The sequence below is a fragment of the Poecilia reticulata genome, chromosome 6 (genome assembly GCF_904066995.2).
Source record: "Poecilia reticulata chromosome 6, P_reticulata-male-v2, whole genome shotgun sequence".
Lineage (NCBI taxonomy): Eukaryota > Metazoa > Chordata > Actinopteri > Cyprinodontiformes > Poeciliidae > Poecilia > Poecilia reticulata.
In genome coordinates this window covers 10,318,675-10,341,660 of record NC_088835.1, presented here as the reverse complement: position 1 = coordinate 10,341,660, position 22,986 = coordinate 10,318,675, and the positions used below count along the sequence as shown (strand labels likewise).

At 40.5% G+C, this 22,986-nt stretch overlaps 1 long non-coding RNA gene across 1 annotated transcript in view; it reads right to left on the bottom strand.

Annotated features, from left to right (window-relative positions):
* Positions 1–829: 829 nt before the first annotated feature.
* The window catches only part of LOC103478766 (uncharacterized), a 40,100-nt gene continuing 17,943 nt past the window's right edge, over positions 830–22,986 (bottom strand). The window contains exons 3-4 of the long non-coding RNA XR_014087833.1: positions 19,107–19,185; positions 830–1,034 (exon numbers count right to left, since the gene is read on the bottom strand). This is a non-coding gene — a long non-coding RNA (uncharacterized LOC103478766). The remainder of the gene's footprint in view (positions 1,035–19,106; positions 19,186–22,986) is intronic.

The following is a 22,986-nucleotide window of genomic DNA, read 5'->3' as shown; positions in this document are numbered from 1 at the left end:
TCCTCTGGTTTATAATCATAGCAGAAAATGATGAAAGGTTGTTTTTTATCACTTTGACCCAGTTTCAACTTTTTTACAGAAACACAAGAACTTGGCACTGTCCAGAAAAACAACAAAAACCATTATTGCATTGTACCTGCCATATCTGGTTATTACTGCTTTCTCGAAAGGAATGGGCATAAAGTTAGCTTGCTCCGGGATAAACCAGCGACCTGTCCTGGGTGCATCCAGTGGCTGCTGGAGTTAGGCACCAGTTCTCCCATTATCCTGCAGTGATAAGCAGGAATAAACAATGGATGGATAGAAGACAATTTCCTATTAAAAACCCACTAACTATTGAAACCACATAACTGTGTCAAGAACTCCAATACATAGCTACAGAGTCTGCATGAGCAGGGGCGACTACTGCTCAGTGCAAAGAGTAGTTCTCTTGTAATCCGAAAGCCGTGGTATCGATTCCTACTCATCTAACCTTAAGCTGCCTACTGGTCACTGAGCTCCAATATGTTTGGGTGCATGTGGCTCTAGTGTAGAGCTTCTCAAGTGGTCAGTATGACTAGCAAAGTAGAATACAAATTCAGTCCATTTAACCATTACAACTCTTACACAGGGAGGTCTGTCTGGTGGCACAGCTGGTAGCACTGTTGCCTTGCAGTAAGAAGGTCATGGGTTTGAATCCCAGTCTAGTGTCTTTTTGCATACAGTTTGCAAGTTGTACCCATAAAATGACTGGTGCTCTCCCATTGTACTTTGGCTTATTCTCACACTCCAAAAACTTGATTGTCAGGTTAATTGATTAAATTGCCCTTTGGAGTGTGTGTGTGTGTGTGTGTGTGTGTGTGTGTGTGTGTGTGTGTGCGTGTGCGTGTGTGTGTGTGTGTGCGTGCGCATGTGTGTGTGCGTGAATGCGTGCGTGTGTGTGTGTGTGTGTATGGTTGTCTGTCTTGTGAGCATATATGCTGACCTGTGATGGCTTGCTGACCTCTCCAATCTGCCTCTGGCCACTGGAGATATGCATCGGTTCACCTCTGACTCTGAAAGCACAAGCAGGTATAGACAACGGCTGGATGTTTGACTTACACAGTTGGATTGTTTGCAAATTTAGGACTGAACGTCACGATTAAGAAGACATTAAGAATGGCAGAAGTATTACAACTGAGAATGATGACTACAAAAATCTAGTGACGAATCAATCGTTAAGCTTTGTCTTTTCCCCCCAAATAAAATATTAGAAAAACCGCCGTATGCACTTGAAAAACTATATAGGTCCAGCAAGACCCGGCATGGTCCGGTCTAAATATAAAATGCATAATTTGTCATGCATTTCCACGTAATGTCTAGAGCGTTTTTGCGGTGAGCCGTATGTGTCAAAGCAGTTACGGGTTTGTCACTCACGGGGGGCCTCTAGAGCTTCTTGGTTGGTAGTTACAGGAAGCTGGGATGGCCTCCGTGCTGCACAGCGGAGACCTGAGACCTTGGAGATGGACGTGTTTACTCTGCCGTTAATCACCATGTCTGATGCGGCCTCTCTGGATGTGTGATGGGGGAAATGCCGGCTAAATGCAGTCGCCGCAATCTAATGAGGTGGTTTAGCTGCAGCAGCATGCCTTCAAATGTACTCTGTAATTCAGAGACATCAACTCCGCGGCTCTCCAGGCCAGCCTGCGTCACTAGTACGTCCGTCTGAGTTCCCCACATCGCCCACAGCTCTGTGAAACATGCTGAAAAACTGCGGGAGGAGACTGGGGTCCTGCAGGCTGTCAATCAATGTGAACTGTGTGGTTTTGAAAAGCTGGAGTATTGGGAGAGTGAGAAATAGTTATGGGGGGAAACAAAAAAATGCAGTTTGACTGTTTTTTGTGAGGCAACCATAAAAATTCCCCAAAATCAAAAAAACAATGAGTGTAAAATCAGTTCCCACACAAACTCGCACAGCAGAGCTCTCTCTCAAATACAAAAAGCTCCTGCAGAAATCTTCTCTCCTCCCTTCTGCCTTCGTGGCACAGCAGTGCTGTTCTTGGAAGAGCCCAACGCTGGAACTGCACTCCTCACTAATGGTTAAAAAGCATGCCCATGCCATGCTCGCTAATGACAGGCTAGGCTTATTCCACTGAAGTGGCGCTTTTCAGAGTCAACGGCACACAAAGAGCACTGCGAGCACCTCCCAAAACAACTGAGGTTCTGTGAGGACACTGTCTGCATGCACAGGAATGCAGACAAGTATTAACAAACAGTCACATAAAGCTGCAAGACAAACACATCTTCTGCTTACATGGATTTACAAGGTGACTAATGAGTCTGGGCTGAAAGCTCTGTTAATGCCGTTACCTTAAAGCCATTCGTCAAAGAACCTTTAGATTACACTCTCAAGTGCTATCAGCTTCCTGCCTGGGTTACATTTCACCTCATCAGCATGTATTATCGTTAGTGCTCGTATTTCTGCCGTTTCACGTTCGCGAGCGTTCATCTGTGTTCTCTTTAGATTATTCACAACATTATTTTCAGTGAATTCCGGGTGGTTTGACACGCAGCCGTCCACGTGCAGAAGTTGCAGACGTATCCGCAATGCTTGGACTTTTTATATCATTCTCTGATATTAAAAGCATCAACTTTAGTGTATTTTAATTGAGTTTTATATGGTTGACAGTGAGAAAGAGAAATAAAAAGTAAGGATAAAAACATTAAAAATAAGCAACTCTAAACAGGTGGGTTAAACAGGTTGAGATTTAAAAGCACCCAGTGTTTCAGGTGTTTTACAGTTTTCTGGAAGTTTGTTCCAAATTTGTGGTGCGTAGAAGCTGAATGCTGCTTCTCCTCGTTTGGTTCTGGTTCTGGGGATGCAGAGCAGAACCAGAAGATCTGAGGGGTCTAGACGGTTGGTACAGCAATAACAGATCTTTAAGGTATTGTGGTGCTAAACTGTTCAGTGATTTATGAACTAACAATAGTATTTTAAAATCTATTCTCTGAGCTACAAGGAGCCAGTGTAGGGACTTTAAAACTGCTGTTATGTGCTCTATCTTCCTAGTTTTTGTCAGAATGCGAGCGGCAGCGTTTTGGATCAGCTGCAGCTGTTTGATTGATTTATTAGTCAGACCTGTGAAGACGCTGTTGTAGTAATCAATGCGGCTAAAGATAAACGCATGGATGAGTTTCTCTAGATCGTGCTGAGACATAAGCAGTAGAATAAATACACACACAGTGTACAAAATACACACCGTATTATTGTACAGTAGGATAAATATGATGCATTGTTAACAAATAATTTTTGCTTCTGTTTTACTGAGATAATAGGATGTAGGTCAATGTGCAAGTGACAGCTTACAATGAACTTTACAAAGAGGCTGAGAGTAAATGATCGCTGAATAAATAAATATGCATGTCACACTTGTTATATCTGTTATTGTAAAACAATTTTGAAAACCCAAGTATTATTTTAGCTTTTTGTCAGTCTGTCACACCAAATTCCCCCCAAAAACACATCGACGTTTGTGGTCGTAATGTAAAAAAAATGTGGAAAAGTTAAAATCACGTGAAACATTTTACGAAGCAGCGCGGCCTTTAACATGCTACATTCGGCGGCTATCCTGAGTTTTACACCGTTTATTCTCCTTTCACAGAACAATAAGAACAAAACAGCATGTGTGCGACTTTTGTTTGTCTTTCAAACCAGAGGCTTTTGTTTTACTTGGCATGTGTGACGTTATATCATTAGGACAGTAAACTTCCGAATGGAGTCATTATGTACACCACATGTAGGGCCTTTTTTTTTTTCCTCCTTTACATTTCCCGTGGGACAACTAAAATGTAAGAGGACCTTCAAGCATTCCCACTGAGGGAGAGAAAAGGATGTAGGAGAGGTAAGGTTCAGCAAAGTGGTGAGAAATTTAATGCTCATCATCCATCATTTTCTTGCAAATAAAGCATTACTAGGAGTGTATGAGAGCCTTTGTTTCCATCTTAAGAATCTATCCGTTCTCTCTCTCTCTCTTGTTTGGATATCTGACTCCGAGTTCCTTACTCACTTTAACAGCACCTCCATTTGTTTATGCCCTCTTTAACATTTCCTGAGTTGGAAAAAATGTGTCTTTTGATCAAGAATGGCGCTGCATGCATATTTCAAAGCGGCAACATGATTCCTCTGTGCCACCCGAAACAAAAGAGATGTCCCTGGGTGAGTTCAGGCGTGGGGTGGCTGGAGGTGAAATTGCAAACTGTATAGCTTGAAGGCAGCACCTGGTCAACGGGACGGAGGTGCAGATGAAGCCCCAGAGCCGGGGATGCGTCTTGGAGTTTTGGGTTGAACCGTGTCTGATTTTTATCCGAGTCAGAACTGCCAGCAGAGGATGCTTTGCTGTGGAAAACCATAAGTACAAGCCCAGGCATGCATTTGCATTGTCTGTTTGCGCGTGCGAGAAGGAAAGCTGGGCAACTGTAAATCACAATGTGGCAGACAGGTTCAAGGTGGTTAAGATGGGATGGCACTGCTTTTAGTAAAAACTAGTGAAAGATTAACCCTGAGAGACAGATTTTGACATGCAGAGCCTCTCAAAATTATTGCTACTTTTAGAACATTGTAACACTTTATATTAATTCTTTCAAGGGACAGCATAATATATTTCCCAGACATTTTATGCTTGACTATGTTACTTTATAGCAAAAAACATATTGTCTATACTAGTGCTGTGGTGGTTAAGCACAACCCACATAAGGAGGCCTTAGTCCTCGACGTGGCTGTCGCAGGTTTGATTCCCAGCCTGGTGATCTTTGACACATGTCTTCCCCCTTCTCTCATTACCCACTTTCCTGTCAATTCACTATCAAATAAAGGCCACTTAAAAATAAATAAATAAATACTGTCTATATAAAATGTAACTTTGGAATTTAACACCTTAAAATTGGTCCCCTGTCTGTTTAGAAGCTCCGGAAAAAGCAGGAGCTCATGTCATCATTCCACTACTTCTACCAAATTTTTAACAAAGTTTTTAACCAGAATTTCACTGAGAAGCAGTTTGTATGATGAGCTCAGCAGACTTGCAGTTCCACCATGTGTTTGCTAATTGCTGCTGGCTAGTCTGTAGGGGCTGATTGGTGGAGCTGTGCGATGAGGTGGAAGCTTGGTGGAGGAGCTTCATAGAAAAGGCACCACCTAGTGACACCAAGCGTTTCTGAAACAGAATGGCTACCAGGGGGGGAGTAAAGGATTTCTCAAACATGCATGAAAGAAACAAAAAGAGGAAACATTATCACATGATGTACAGCTTAAAAAAGTCAATTTTACATAATACCACCCCCTCTTTAAACGATGTGAATAATTTTGAAAGGAACTGCGTTTTCTTCTTTAGTCAACACTTGTGCAGCAACTTTGGTCCCAAAAACAGCTCAGCTGTTCTAATCACATGTGAGCAGAAGGTTTCAGTGTTCCTCTGACTGAAAGTCAGTTTCGCATGTTTGCCAAATACGTCTTATTCTTGCTCTGAATCACTGCCAACCTGCTGTCGTTTTGTTATTGTGTATGTTCATGGTGGTGACCCTGGATGTCACATTGGTATTATATCTCCTCATGTGTTTGGGTTTAGAAACGTTTCCAGGGTGTTGGTTAACACACTACCTAAACACAGGTTCTACGGACCCAACGCTGATAGAAGTTCACATATCTTTCAAACAGAGGGAACAAAATGTTCTTGCTGTCATGATGAAATGTTTAAGGTGTGTGAGTCCAACTGTGGTCTCAGCTCTTATGTACAATAATGACTCATATGTTGTCAGTTTTACTGCTCAGGCAGACGAGTGATTTATATAGATTGTTTTTGTATTTCCACAAAGCTAAAGGTGTAGAGATTTGCATGTTTCGAGATCCTCCATTGAATATTTGCCATTAATAAATATCCATTGCTGTAGTCATTTGTTGTTTTATACATGTGTGAGCAAAAAAATAGGATAGTTGTAAGAAGGAAATAATAACATTCAGGGGGGCTAGTGTGAGTGAATGGTCAACTTTTTACAACTACCTTTAAAAATTGTTGAAACGAACCATAAAAGTATCACAGAATTATTAGATATTGCTGGGGTGAAGCTGTGGATCGTTCCTCCCTGTCAGGCTGTGCTACCTGCACTCCCCCCAACATACCACAGCATAAGTAATAAATTCAAAGAAAAAAACATACCAATACATGCATCATTTGTTCTTTATATTATACAAAATAAATACAAACAGAATGATATAATTGCTAATCGCTTTTACACTGTACAAAATAGGGTGTTTGTTCAATAGGGTGTTACATGTTCCAGTTTTTATTCCTTACTGCTTAGTGTTTCCTGCTTATATTTTTTGTTTATTCCAGTTTTATTCCTTTTAACGCTTTGATGATTCTTGTGACAGTGAGGAGGCTCTGTCTGAACGTCTGAACGCGAAGCTCCTCGTCGCCGTCTCCACGACCTACAATTCGTGTTCATCATATGTTATTTTTCATCTTGGCTCCTTTTTGCCACAACAAACTGAAGACACACTGGATATTTGAATTTAAAATGACCTCGAAACATGATTGGTGCCTGTCACCTGAAACTTAAAATACAAACATATGTTCATGGTACCAAAACCTGATTTCACCAGAGCCTCTTTTTGAGTGGCAAGGTCATCTTGATTGAGGAGTTTCACTTTACATCAGACTAAACTCCAAACCTTCTCAACTGGCTATTCAGATGAGGCAAAGCTATCAGCAGGCCTTGAACTTTCACGTGTGCAGACTCTAGAGAAAAAGTGTCTTGAATAATAAATAAGCTGGATTCCGTCCCACAGCTCTCTGCTGCACAGTTGAGATAAAAAAATTAAAAATGAATCTATAGGTTTGCTGAATAGAGGTCCTGCTACAAGTCACTGAGGGGAAAATGGTGCAGATCGGCAACAGGTCTGCAACATTTAGGGTCAAAAGACAGAGAATGAGCACACAGTTTTGCTCCTGAAATGAAGCCAAACTTCTATTAGATGTTCATATTCAGTATGTCTTTGTGATCACCAAGCATCTTCACACGTTTACCTATTGATACAGTGAACTCTGAGGACCCCTTGCCCTTCATTTGATAACCCGGCCTTCCCTAACACCCGCCGCCCTCCACTCTCTCCTGTTGTTTCAAAGACAAAGAGCTCTGGTGAAGCCCAAAATAAGCCAGCAGCTTTAATAACAGGGTAATTTCCAAAGCTGCGTAATAACTCTCCACATGCAATGCCCAACTTGATGGCAGCCTGCTCCGACTTCAGCCTGCGGACATCTGGTTGCTCTTCAAATAGTCTCCCTAACATGGCCCATGGTCAATCCAGAAAAGGGGGCTGCATGCCTTTCAAGAGACAACAGAAAAGGGCCTTTGTCTTTTGTTTGACAGACTTCCAGCCAACATGTGGATGAAGCAGACATATTACTTCTAAGGTATGTCCCTCTAAATATTACCCCGGGACAGGCTAACGCAAGCCAGATTGTCGGGGCTTTGGAGGGAAAACGTAGATCTCATGATTACCAACAACTGATGAATTCATTTGAGAACTCCTCCGATGAGGCAAATATATAATTGCACAAAAACTTTAGTCATAGCGTGTCTGTGTTTGTAAGGGAGGTGAGGGTGTGAGTGTTTGGGCTTAATCACGCACTATCAAATAAAAAAAAGATGGTTGTCTTTAGATCATGTTGGGCCTCACATTTTCGGATAGACTGGGCATCGACTAAGCTGCTAAGAGGGTGTTTGGATTAGAACAAGCCTATATGTTACCCAGACGGGATTTGAACGCATGTGATCCAGCAAAGTCCGATCCTTACGGTACAGCAACACTGGACACACGCCAGGTGTTAGGCAGCATGTGCAAATAGTAGAATAATAGCCATTGGGCTCAAGTGCTCAGTTGTAATCATCGGCGTTTGAGGAGAGAAAGCCTCAGAGACCTTCGATGAAATTCATATAGAAAGGCAAGCAATGGTAAATGTGTGACTTTAACGGCTTTGGGTTAAGTGCTTGTGTACAGAGAATCCAGAAAGGCCTTAAGAGGTGAAGACTGGCCTCACTGAGGTGGTTTTGTCAGTAATATTTGTACAGTTTCCACCCAGCCGCTTGTTTTTTTCTAGACGTGAGGGTGGGCACAACAAGATAACAGACCATGCTTGGAATGCAACTCATCATCTGTCCACAAATAACTAATGCAACATTTTGCAACATTTTCCAAAGAGGCAACTCGGTCTGCAAACATGTGGTTCATACAGGAGAAACAAAACAAGTATTTTTACCACTTTATTACAGCAACAACCTGAGGTGTCAAAGTAAGAAGGAAGATTTGAGGATATTAATAGAGTACACAAATAAAAAAACACCTTTAGCATCTTATTAGTGATTAGCATGATTTGTAAATTTAGCATCAACCCTCCCACGGTCTTAAGAGATTTGATCATTTAGACCACAGGTGTCAAACTCCGGTCCTTGAGAGCCACTGCCCTGCAACCTTTAGATGTGCCTCTGCTGCACCACACCTGAATAGAATAATTAGGTCATTAGCAAGGCTCTGGTGAACTGATCTACACAAGAAGGAGGTAATTAAGCCATTTAATTCCAGTGTTTTGTACCTGTGACGCATCTAAAAACTGCAGGACACCATCCCTTGGGGACTAGAGATGGACACCCCTGATTTAGACCAAGTCCAGTTGGAGTAACACTTTGAAGTATGATGACTATCAAAAAAATAAACTTCTGATCAATACACTACAAACTGCTGAAAAGAGTCTTAGTTTCCCTCTGGAGTCCAACAAGTACTTGAGAAAATAAACTTACAGAAACAGCAAAGGGTCTTATGAATGATACCTTGGGCAAACCTCTCTTTCTGCTGCCCCCTACCAGTCAAAATGCATAAAATTTGGGGACTTAATGTAACGTATTGCAGTTCTGTATGAAACAGGTAAAATCATCTCTGTATCATCAGCAACAAGCTGCAGGCACCAACTTCCCTTTGACTGCAAATGCACCAAAGTAACAGAACATTTGTTCAAGGTATACCTAACAAATACATTGTATTTTCTTGTAACTGGTGTTTATATGGCCCTTACTAACTCAGCCCTGGGAAACTGTGTGTCTGGCCCATATCAAAAAGCTCCACTCAACAGAACACACACAATGTAATCAATCCACTCTTTGCTCGTGAATGGCCTGGAATCAGTTATCACTTATCATGAGTCGGGCCTGTTTAATAGCAGCACCAAGTTGGTGTGTCACTGACAGAAAATAAACCTTGTTATGATGTTACCATTTAGCTATTTTGTCTAATAAACCCAAACCTCTGAGTTGACAAGCGACCATCCCAACCATATTTTGCGTCAAATTTTAACATCACCCAACTTTCGTTTTCAAAGCGGACTGAGTTATTTGATGCCAAAACTTTTGGTTTAAATATTTGACCTTTTAAATTGTTAATTTGTTCAACCTTTCACATGAGCTCATGTGAGAGCGAAACCCAAACGCGTTTACTCCACTGTCCGTTAGCGTGCGATTCCCTGATCCTTCTGTAACATGAAGCCTGTGTAGCGACTTGGACCACATGGGGAGCGCGATGTTGAGAGGTGAGGTATTTTTCGACTGGGAGAGGGATATGTAATGCATTCCAGACACTCTGGCTGCACAAGCCTCTCCCTTGCTACCTATAGGCATCAATCCTCTCCGCTTTCGTTGCAACAACAAACTCACGGCCGTGAGGAAGAGCTCGTTTCAGATCCGGAAAACACGGCCGCCTTCTCCACTTCCTGGTGCCCAGAAAGAAATCCCACGGTTGGTTTTTGGCTCAGAGTTGGCCTCCAAACACTAAAGCATCGTCTCTGGCTTGTAAACGTGCTTTTTTTTTTTGCAAAAAAAAATGAGGTCTTTCTCCATGCATTTCATTTCATAGACATTTAACAGAAAAGTCGAGGAGAAAATCTGGATACTTGAACCTTACTTATCCTCAAAACCTTCCCAGTGATCGTCTTAAGCAGGATCAATTCATATAAAGACGTTACTGGTTCAACTATGTTGCATAGCGGAGATGATACTCAGGTTCTTGAGCTGAATGAGACCCAGATGCTATGTGTTTTTAAAACATAAAATCCACTGGGACGCCCTTTTCTCCTTTAACCTCCATACTTCTTCTTGCTTTTGTTATATCCTCCATGCCACATTAGTGAGCATGTGTAAGGTTTGCCGCAGACAGCCCGGCCTTCGTTCTTCAAACATTTCTCTTTCAAACATGCCAGATGCATTTCTAACTGAACACTGTTCACACAAAGGTCACCATTAATTGGTCTAAATTGGTTTAAAATAATTGTAATTTTAAATGTGCTTCCCTTCATTCTGAAATGACATTTTTTGAAGTTCAACAACATCATCCATTTTTTTTTTCGTCTATTTTTCTCACTTTTCCGACTTTATTAGATCAGTTCAACTAAATGCCATTACGGTCGGGCCTGACTTACTAAACAGACCCAGAAGCAAACAGGGGTGGCAGAGTAACTTGATATATTTCCTGTTCTCGTAAAAGCAGATCCATCGACTTGTGCAGTTTTAAACCTGCGCCAAAGAACAACAGACAGACAGACAGACAGACAGACAGACAGCGTGATCCGAGCTCTCATGCTTGGCCTTCATTTAACAGGAATTCATGGGTGGAAGCACATATGCATGTCTGAAGTGAAAATGCGTCTCAGCCTCACCTTGTTATGTTCTTCTTTCCTTTCATCCCCTAATTTTTTGTTTTGATTCCCGTCTTCCGAGGCATCTGACCCTGTGCATCTTGACATGTGAGAGCTTATGGTGCATTCCTCTGAGGCCGGGAGGCTTTGAAATAAGTTCACAGTTAGCAGAGCCAAATGGAGACTTGTAGGGTTAAATCACACAAGTTGAATCCCTGAACTCTGAAAGGTCAATTTCTTAAAGATACATTGAAACTTTTCTCAAAAAAATAAACAAAAACCCAGTGTAACTTATTTTGAAATTATCATTTTGGCTAAAAATGTAAATAGTCTCATCATGGACATGCTTTTCAGATTTTGTTTTTTGCTTAAATGATATTTTATCCAGGGTTAAAATTATTTTTACATTGGCCAATCTGATTAGTCTTTGAACACACACTCATATATACATAAATTAATCCAAATCTTTTAATAAGTGGACCCAAAGAGTCTGATGCCTGAACGCAACATGGCTACGGTCAATTAGCTTCATTTTGGTGATCATTATGATTGCTATTGACACACTATCCTGGTTCTTATCAGCAAAATAAATAAATAAAAATGTTTGTCTGCATTCATTGAACTGACTTATACTTGGGCTCAGTGATGATCTAAGAAAAAAATATATTGAATTTACAGAATTCAGAAACTGCAATAAACTGGAAACGGATCAAAAATCAGTGTCATTGTTCACACTGGAGCCTTTTTTGGAGTTTTATGGACTAAGAAAGTCCCAGCTTGTACCCAGTGCCAGGCTCAAAATCAACACCTTGGAGCCACAATCCTTTTGGAAGAAGACGAAAGATTTCACAATAAGGCAGGGGGAAAAAATGAAGCCATTTATGTTTGGAAGAGCCATGTTGCATTTCAAGAAGTGAATCTAAAAACAAAGGGACTTGTAAATCCGTCAACTTTACCTCTGACCAACTACCAATCAACAGACAGATGTTTGAAAAACCACAAACATTGTAGAAGATGTTAGAAGAAGTAAGTTTAAATTAAGTATATCAAATCTGATAAGAAAACTAATCAAATATCTAAGTGGAAATATGCCAAAAGCATGTACATTGCTACAAAGATTGTGTAATGAACACACATCTTAGTGTAGTTATAATAATACTACACAAAGTCAAGCAAATGCACCCAATTTTTGTCAAATCCATTACCTCAGACGTGTGTAAAACATCAGGTTAACAAAAAAAAAAAACAGAACTGATCGCCAAAAAAACCCAAACGTTGTATTAGAGCACATGATCAAAACTGAAGGAAAGAGTTATGTGTACACAGTAGTTCCAAGGAAATAGAGCGGTTTATGTTTACTCGTGTTCACGTTGTTCCCCCTTGGTGGTTCTTCATCTTCCTTTTGCTGTGCTCCCACATCCGCTGAAATTTTCCAGATATGCTCTGCAAGGTTGGCAGGTGTGACTGAAAAAGTCAGAAGCAAAAATCCGCCTGCCCTGTCAACAGTAATATCATTATAGCGGCTTTCCTTAAAAATTACAGACTACATATACGAGTTGTCTTCTGCTCTAGAAGATATTGTCAGTTCTACTACTTTTTATAATAATTGTACTGTTGTTTCCTTATTTTGTATTGCTGTTTGAATTGATTGCATTCATTAACAAAATTGGTGTAGTCAAGTCGTAAACCTTGTTTGTTTAACTTTCGCTTGTATTTAGAAAGACAAAGTACTTGTTGTCAAAGGACAGCATATCAAAAAATAAGATTTTGGCTAATCGTGGCATATTTAGAAAAATGTTAGCGCACTGTCCCCACCAAATAAATAAATAAAATTACAGTTAATCCCTGGGTGTATTTCTTTTTTAGCGTCCTGGGAATTTTCCATTTTTTGGCCACAGCTCTGCTAGAATTTCCAGCTGCAAGACCAGCATCTCCAAAACATGATTTGCCTCAAAAACAACAATTAATTAAGTAGTAAAAGAAGCACAGCAAGCAGGCTAGTAATGTTCAACTGATGTGTGATGTTGTTTGAGCCCAAAAACTTGCAGTGATTTAGTTTTTCCATGCTCTCTGTATTGAGTTTTACACTGCATGTCTTGTAAACCGGTTCTCCCCTCACCAGATAGCAGTAGGTGGGAAGCCAAGCTCTTGAGGGAGCTTGTAAGCTGCTGCAGCCTTTCGCATACCTTACAATTTGAGTCATAATGGGGGTAAACAGAAGGTAGTCCCCTGGAAACTGCAAACGAAACTGGATCTACCTTCTTGTCACTCTGTTAGATCGCTTAATGGCTGTGGTCTTGTGCACATACTGGCTTCTTTGTGCGAGAGTGCGGCTCGGTTGTCATCTTAGCGCGTGCGTGCCAAAGAAGTGGCGGCAATTGAAGAAGAAGAAGCAAAGTCTCTGAAACAGGGAGGGAGCAATCTGGCAGCTTAGCCTAGCTACTATATGTATATTTTTATATAAATTCATATTCATGCTTCTGTGTTACTGCAGGTTGTGGAAATCAGGAAGGGGAGAAGAATTAGACTATCTTTTATCACTCATTGGCGTTAAGATTAAGAATGATGAAAGACGCACTTATGTAATCTAGAAAATGACATGACCATAAAAGATAAAACTATTTCTCCCTTTATATCCATGCTCAGATCACTTTATATCAAGCTAGTCTCTGTTACTGTTGCTGTAATATTTTCTAGAATACCAGTCTTTGTTAAGATTACATTTCCAGGCCCAGTGCGTAGACAAGACAAGGGTCTAAGCCCTAAGCCTACCGACTATTTCTGTACAGACGTGAGGTGGGCGTCTGTAAACTGATGGACAATATTGAACTGACCTCACCTTGCACATGTACACATTTACTACCCCTAAACTGATCAAGAATATTGTCTTATCCCCTGCACGGTATTTGCCATTAAATCTTCACAGCAACTGGCAACTTAGCTGCTTAAGGCGGTGGTAAACAGCCATTTTTATACCAATGCGCTCTAATCTTTTTAATAAAAGAGCTCCACTTTCTGCATTAACAACATTTCTTCCCACCACAAGCCTTGAATGCTTAAATGATAACTTTGACAATTATTCATTTGTAATAGTGATGTATATCTTTATCAGGAAACTAACCGCCACCTTTTTGTTTCATGTCCTGTTTCAGGATCAGATGTCAAGATTTAGCATCTTATAAATCTTGTGACAAGTTGTTTTCTCCAATCTTTTTTTTTCTTGTTCATATCCTTCTGGAAAAAACAGCAATAAAACATTAGTTGCCCTTTTCTTATCTTTCACCCCAACCTTCTTTAGTCCACTTTAATTAAACTCATTTATCTCAAACTCAAGTTGGTTTGGGGCGGTGTGAAGGCAAAACCAAACTCCTCCCCATCTAAAAGTCTAGGTCTTGTTTTGGTTGAAGTGAACTCTGGTGCAGTTCTAATGCATGTGTGAATGTCAAGCTGACTGGAGATTGCGCCAAAAGCAGGAAGCAAACTAATGGCGCAGGGCATTTGGTGAAAATACAAACAAAAAAAAAGTACAAATCTGGTGCTAGAGCGCGAAAGGACTTGTGAGCTTTTACCAAAGACAAAAGAGAAGTCCTGCAGCCGCTAAAATCTGACGCTACCTCGTTTTTGTTTACATTTCATAAAGAAGGAAGTTGCACTCATGTCTTCTTCAGAGGTTTTCATGGTTCCTTCAGTGGTTCTTGGTGCAGCGCCCCCACAGGCGAAGGGGGTGAACATGGTTTGATTTGTTCGACACTGAGTAGTGTGAAAGAGAACCGCACTGGAAGAAAATGTTACAAATGTTGCAACTTTGGTCCCCCCACAGAACAGAGTCTACTGGACTATCATGTGTGAAAACACCCTAAGAGTATCTTTATTTTGAATATTCTTAGAAAAAGTTAACATTGTCTTATAACATACTTATATATGCTTAAAAGAAATACAAACACATCTAGAAATACATCTATGCAAAAGTTTGTTTTGTTTGATTTAAAGGGAGTAGGAAGAAGTATAAGGTTTGTGTTCTCACTCCTATTTTCCAGTGTGTTACAAAAACAAATATAAATAAGCTTATATGGAAATCATATCCACAAAGATACGCACAGTGTTTCATCAATAATATTTCTCTAATTTAAATAAAGATATTGTTTTAACCCCTCAGCTAAATTGGCAATAAAGTGAAATGCTTGTGTGAATAAATTTATGGGTAGACCCATAAAAATTAATAGTGTGTACATTTGAATCGAGAAGCTATATTTCCTTATTTGTTCATGCAAAGGCTGTCCTGGAAAACTTATTACTGCAGGAAACCCAATCATTCTCACTGGTACATTACATCCTCTGCTGCTGCTGCTGAGACTTTGTCCTGTTTTACTTTCTGAGAACCGCAGTCAAAACTTTCCTTTGCTGACCTACTTTTTGCAGTGCCGCACAGATGATACGTGGAGCGAGCATTTTCGGAGTTCAGGACTAACCCAAAACGGGAGTCTCCAACATCACACACCTCTGTGAACATGCACAACACAGCCATTCACCTCTTCTCCATGCTGCTGTCTTTGTGGAAAAGAAGATAAAAATCAACATGGCCTTTCTGCAAAAACAATACCAATCAAAACTCCAGAAAACAAAACAGAGAAAACTGAATTCATGGTTATCATTTGAATTCCCACTTGAGCAGAAGTATGTTGAAGATATAAAATATTCAGCTCACGAGTCCGGAAGGCAGATGGAATATAGAGGCCTTGATGAATCCACAGGGAAAATTAAGAAAACATTTAAAATATCACAAGCCCGACTAACCAGCTGTGCAGAAGAAAAAACAAAAATAGGGTTCATCTGGGGAGAGGGGGGGTTACACTTTTGAACATTCAACAGTGCCTCAGGCGTCATCTACTGTTTAGTCACACAGAGGTGTAGACTTGAAGGTTTTCCTCTTATGGTATTCACCTTTAACTTTTTCAATCATATGTCAAAAGCAACAGATGTGTACTTGTTTCAGATGACAGCTGACATCGGAACAGGACTGCATTTGATTTTCACACAAATCTGAAATGAAGTCTTGTGTAACTTAAAACTAGATTTACTGTGGAGGCACATTGGTCGGCAATAATGTTTGCCCACTGGTTTGTGTTTGTACTCCTGTATGTTGTGCGTGTACTTGATCCAACCTCTTATCCAATGAAGTAATAATTATAGTGTCGCAACAGTGACTGCTGTTTCCTTCACGTCAGTTTTAAGCGCCATCAGATTAAAGGCTCCACTCCTGAATTTGTCAAGCTCAGCAAAAGCCATGCCATCTCACTCGGTCAATTTGACCTGTTGGGCTACGGCCTTAAGACATCCGTCATCCTCTATACAACATCGAAGATCAACCTTGTCTTAGTCAAACAGTGGAAGAAGAAGCCTCCACTGTAGCGCAAAGAGTCAAAAATATAGTTTTTTAGGAGGAAGACAATATTATAGAAAGTACGAATTTTGACAGAAGAAGGGAATAGACCCTTTCCATTAAAGAAAATGGAAAGCTCAGTCCATCAGGCAGGTTAAGTGTGCTGAGAAAAATGTTAAGGCATTCATCTGGTAACATTTTCAAGCAAGTCTTTAACTGTGGCATAACACTGGTAGACCAGCAAATGTGTGTGTTCACAAGCTGAACATTAAAAAACCTTTTTGGCTATGAAGCTGCTATAGAACAGCTAATATTGCCACTAATATTAACATGCCATCATCTATTATAAACTTTTCTATGTTTAATGAAATGCATCAGAAAGGTTGCTTTATATGCCAATATGTTATCAAGCACTGACGCATGTTATCACCCAACTTAGATTGAACAATGCGTTAGATGTAATGCTGGCTACCTTTGACAAACATCTGTGCATGCAGATCCACTCAACACAACATGTCGGAGCAGGTGTAGTTTGTGTGGGAGGTAATACAAGCTGTCCTGGCATTACATAAGAGCCGTCCGACGGGGCCAGAACATTCTTCCATGTTGATTTACAAGTGTAAAAAAACATTATAAAAACATGGAAATGAGTAGTGTGCTGAGTGCGACTTGGAGAGGGGATGGAAAACAGGTCCTTACAGCAATTCTTAACCAGAGGAGGGCTGGGACAGGTGTGAGTTTCCCAGGTGCACTTCCACAGGCCATGTACTTCCAGTAATCAGCGTCGAAGAGTGGTAATGACAGGGTGCCGCTGTCAGAAAACTCTACACACATTCACTCACACTCACACAGAAACGTATGCAGTCATAACTCAAGGACACACGTTTGCACGCAAAGAGTCAAACTGAAGACTTAGTCACAGCACTTTGTCTTTCAGCCTTTTTTCACGGCCTCCGTCTGTGCGTCTGTCACTGTTGACCCCTGAGCTATTTCCACACCTCTGCTTGGATCTTTCAGCCACTTTGGCTCACAGGTCAGCACATTCACGGGAAGTTCAAGAAAACAGCTGTTACAACAGTAGTGCTTCACCTGTCTGCAGATCTGACGCACGATAAACATTGAGATCAAGTTAAAGGTCAGTCAGGAGTTCAGAAGAGAGTATAGAAACCAATCCATTACTGTTTAAGTTGAGAAACTAACTGACATCACCATGGTTTTACTGAATTTCTTTGTCTGGAGTCATCTTTGCAGGTTAAATACAGTATGTATAAAGTACATACAAATGCCACCTTATTCATATAGACTTAATAGGTTAAAGGATCAGTATTATGTGTTTCCCAGGCACATTAAAACATTTTGTATCAAAATCAAGTAACTATGTTGTCTTTGTTATAAAAAATGCTCTATATATCAAAATGGATTAAAAGAAAATTGACTTTGCACTTAAAGCCTTTTAATTGACATGACGCTGACCCTGCCCCCATGCAGAAGTAGAGCAAACCCCGACAAACAAACTGTTATTATGACAGATGTAACAGAACTCAATGCGTCACCCAAGTCATTTTTTGAGTCGTTTTTGCCTAAGAAACCAACACTGAGGCAACGACGGCGGGCATGAAAGTTCTGTAAGGACTCCTACGTCAGGTCTGTCAGGTCATTAGCAGGAAACAACAGAAGAATCAACGATAAAGCCCAAGAGGAAACATGATGAGGGACACAAAGTCTGGTTGGATGCGAGTGTGAACGCTGTGTCAGATGCATTTTGCACGTATAAAACTGGTAGTAATGACTTGAATAATACCGGCTTGTGAAAATCTACCTTCAAAAAAATGCTTAAAAGTAAACGGTAGCATAAAAAGTTACTGGAGTCTATGTTTTTCTTGCTGCCATTGAGCTACCGTTGGAATCTAAGCATAAAATCTAGCATAACTAACTAGCCGTTTCATTCAACTGGACGTGAAGTAAGCTCCAGGCCATGATCCATTTCTTGCATTATTCCAGACTCCATTTTGGTTTTGGAAATGTAATAAATTGTATTTCGGCCTCTAAACATTCTGGGTGACGGTTATCGGGATTGCATATTCCCCACTGACAACTTGGACCATGACTATCAACTATTTTTCTCAAAATCTCTCTGACCACAGCGTGTTTGCGATGATAAACAGGGTCACTATTGTCGGAGGTCAGTTCCTCTAGAGGAGAGGAGTGTACTTGCGACGCCGACTAGTCAGTTGCTGACCTTTGGCTTGGAATGATTGGAGGATGATGGCTTTGCGATCATCCTCGGCGTCATGTCAATTGGGTCTCTGTCTCTTTAAGAAGTTTCTGCCTTTGCTACACTTCACCTTCAGCCCGTCATCACATCAACATTCCTCTATGGAGCGCTTACAAACATTCGTCGGAGCACTGGACTGAGAAATTGTTCATGTAATAAGTTCAACGGATGCATCAGCTGTTTGCTAATTGCTGCTGCTGCTCATTTTGATGAGGATATGAAATTATAACGTGATTTATAAAGTTAATTTTACATAATACTGTCCCTTTAAGACAAAAGAAAATCTCCCTGTATTTTACCTCCTCCAAGCCCTCATAAAAAAAAATGGGTTATGAAAAATGGATGGATAAATTAACAAAATAAAACATCCAAATAATTCTATCACTAAGAGAAACTATTAATACACAAACACATGGAACCTTTTAAAACCTTCTTCTTATTTTTTGCCTATAAAGTATTTCTCATTGTGATGTTGTGAGTTCTGTGAAACTATCCATGCACAAATCCTGGGCCAAGATGTCATCAAAAAAACCTTCATCACTGGATTCTACCTTAAGCGCTGTCATTTCCCATTTGGAGCAAAGTTTAAACCAGCTATGCGATATGTCTGCGTGACCCCAGGTCAGGACAAGCACACACGAGGGGGTCAAACCGTGTAGCTCCTGGTCTCACTCACATTTCACAAATGGCTCCTGATTATAGACCCTGTCACAGTTTATTTAGCGGCGTGTCAGTGAAAGGTTTGAGATGTCGAACTTACAGAGGCCTCTGTCTGAGGGTACGACTGTAGGACCTGTCCTTCTGTATCCCTGACGACCATCTGCACTCTCCGTCAGGTTCTGACAGGAAACAGGACACAGGACATAAAAGTTGGTGTTGAAACAACGGTTGATCATAGCTGACAAACCATGTGACTTATCATCAAGAGTCACCTGATTCCAGTCAAATTAGTATTCCACGGTTCTTTCCGGTAGCACTTGTGTTTTTAGTCATTTCAGTCTTTAAAAAAAAAAAGATCTTGGAGTTGTTGCCGAGTTAGTAACTAACAAAATACACCAAAAATTACCTTACATAGATTAAATGAATAAGCAGTTAATATCTCAACTGTCCCTGCATCTTCATTTAGAATAATTCCAGATGCTATGATGCATTTTCACAATGTTAAAGCAACTCTGATCTCAAGACGTTCATATGAGCCTCTGTAACTTTAAGCCATTGCATGTTTGCAGGAGACGATGATCACCAATCTTCCTGTATGAAACATGTACCGATTCATTACCAAAGTGGTGTAAAAAGAAGAAGTGAATGATGTATTTGTGATTTGTACAATTAGGTGGAGGTAAAGTAAGTTTAAGTGATATACGAGAACCTTTCCACGGTAGCTGCACCTTTCTCGTTTGTCTTCAGTCATATAATCGGTGCTAAAAGGTGCAGACAATATTTAGGCAGATTCATTATCAGTGGCTGGTAACATAGCCTTATAAATTGTTGGCACAGTGTTAGAAGCATTTTCTCTTTTCTGCACCAATCATTTTATACCTAAAAGTAGGGGTCATATCAGAGGAAGTTCAAAAGTTTAAAGTAACCTTTTAGATGACTAGCTAAGCCATATTTTTAAAAGGGTGGGAGCATGATGACCTGCTAGCACTGTTTTGCTTTTCTTTTTCCCTTTCCTGCAGCCCAGGGTTAGGTCATTAAAGAGCTAGCTGCACCTGAGAGGTGGGAGTGACAGGAGTCTATAAAGCAAGCTCGTGCAAAACGCCTCTCTCTCTAGAAGGCTGCTTGCCAACATGGGAAATATTTTTGTGTCCTACATCTTTTTACAACAAGGCCTTGTGAGTATCGTTACTCACTTTGCATTTTTTTTATGTCTTTGTTAAATAAACTCATTTAGCAAGCTAAGCTTTGTCTGCGCAGCCTCTCCTCTTGTTTTGAGCCAAGTTGGTAACAACAGACAGTTGTCCTTGTATTGACTTGCTCTAAGGAAGTTATGGGTGGTAAAAGGAGGTGGAGGAAGTTGAGAGGATGTGGGGAGGACAGTAGTGGCTTGGCACAAAAACTGTGCGCGAGGGCTGATCATTGCTGGCTGGATAATGGAGAACTTTGTGCCATTTAGCAAAACACTGGAGGGTTTTTTATAGAGTGAAAATGAAGAGACGACAGAGTGATTATTATAGCTCCTGGAATAGCATATTTAGAAAGAAAATTATAGAGAAAGGCTTATTGTGTGTGTGTGCGTGTGTGTGTGTGTGTGTGTGTGTGTGTGTGTGTGTGTGTGTGTGTGTGTGTGTGTGTGTGTGTGTGTGTGTGTGTGTGTGTGTGTGTGCGTGGTGTGTACGTGTGTGAATGTGTGTGGCCTTCTGTTTGATACATTGTAAGGACCATTTTCCCAATAAATACTGCGTTGTGAGAACCGATGAGGAAGAAGTGGTGTTTTTGGGTTGTTGGTTAGGTTTAGGAGTAAGGTGTGAACTAAGTTTAGATTAGGCAAATTTAAGACTTGAATTTTCCTGTCATCGAGTCAGGTTTTGGGTGATTCTGCTTGGACTGACTGCGATGAGGAAAAAACGTGAAATCCCTCCTCATCTTCAACTCTCTTGTGAAAATCTGAATAATGTGGGTTAAAGAAAAATTCCTGTTATTAAGAAGTTTTCATTATGTTCATCTCTCTTGACAAGAAGCCACGTTTGACCACGTTTTATTTGTTTTTTTTGTTTTTTTTTATCTCTCTCTTTCTCACTGATTGTTTCTGTTTTTATTTTAATTATGTAAAGCACTTTGAAATGCCTTGCTGCTGAAATGTGCTATACAAATAAAATTTGATTGATTGATTGATTGATTGACCAGAGAATAATGCTGCCGCCACCATGCTTCGCTGTGGTGGTGTTCTTTTGGTAATGTTCAATGTTGTTTTTGTGTTAAACGTACCGTTTGTGCTCCAAGTTAAGATGTGGTTTTATAATATTTGTTTCCATAAGGTTTTAGAATATTTCATTCTCGCCTACAAGGCAACTGTTTTACAGGCCAACACTTTGCAAGATTTCCAAAGAAAAAGTTTGATTTTCGTCACAAAATCACACAATCAGTGTCTCTGTCAACCGTAGCTCAATCAGTGTCTGTCAGCACTCCTCACCTGCCTGACCAGATTTTTCTGTGCTTTTTATAGATTTTGGAGAAGCTTCTGGTTGAAAATGTTTATTAGTTTCAGGAAAGACAGGATATAGAGAAGCAATTCTCTGTCTGAATGCCTAATAAAGATATATTTAGATCCCCGACATTTCTGATCTTACGAATGCAGGAAGCATTTAATGAACGACTCGCAAACATTCTGATTAAAACTCATCCTTTAACTAAACAGCAGGGTTGCGCAGTAGCCTATCATCACATCTTAAAAATCAGCGAGTGGTTAAACGAACACGCGCACACATCATGGCTGTGCTCAGGAAGCGGGAAGTTATCATTTACAATAATTAAGCTGTGAACAACATAATCATTTTCCACTCTTGGAAAAGAAAAAGCGTCGTCACTTTGTTGCCAGATTTACGTCTGCTAACAAGGAGCAAATTTAACGCAAGCAGCTGAACGTGCCCCCTTCCAAATCCACTTTTATACACTGTGAGCTAACTGGATCCATGGATCTGTGTGCTCATACCCACAACACTATTTTCCAGCATCATTCTGACTTGATTAACTGTTTATGTGTACAAGTGATGAAAGAAACTGAGCTGCTCCAGTCTGCAGCATGGCGACTACAGGCAAAGGGGTTTACAGCAGTGGAGCCCTAAATCTGGCCTTCATTATACGGATTAAAAGCCGAAGGTGAAACAATGCGGATCACAAACCCCAAGCAGCTTTTTTCCAAAGGTCCTTTTCTTCCTACACACAGTGCAACACCTGAGTTCAAGCACCCCACATATAACCCAAACGCATCTTCTCTCCCGTCTACCCCGTCATAAAGATGGGGTCTGTAGAGGGAGAAGAACCTCATGTAATGGAGCAGCTGTGGAAGGATTTATTGGTAGGTTAATTGTTGGGGGAGAAGGAAGTTGTCCCCACAGGCTGTTTGCTCCAGGTGTGATTACAGGTTCGCCTGCCATCCGACATTATGTGCAGTTAATTATCAGGTTAATGGGACCTATGTCTCCTTCTGACCCTTTTTTTTCCCAAGGACAAGTAAGACAAGGGAGAAAGCACTCGGACTCCAGGAAATCATGTATATAGACCCATTTTTTCCAACTAGCAGGGGTTTATTGTTTTCTTCCTGTGCTGGCTAGCTGCACAGCGGTTCTCCATCATCAGCCTGTACGTTTATGCATGGAGGAATGTTCTAATACACATCAGGTATTTAGTTTACAGTTGTTCGTTCTGCTTATAAATCCAGAGAGATAAGAAGATATTTAAGTTTTGGTGACTGAAGTTGGTTTTGTTTTTGAGTAACTTTTTAATTTTTGCCCCTTTCAGGTAACGTTTCACCGTTTTTAATTAGTATATGACATTTTCCATGCCTTCTGTCCAGAGTTAGTAAATAAATGGTCTTGGTCATATATGGTCTATTGCTATTTATTCCTTCTAAGGCAAATCTAATTAAATTAAGAGGCAGTCGTGAGAGAAGACCAGTTTCTTTGGTATTTTTGTTCTTT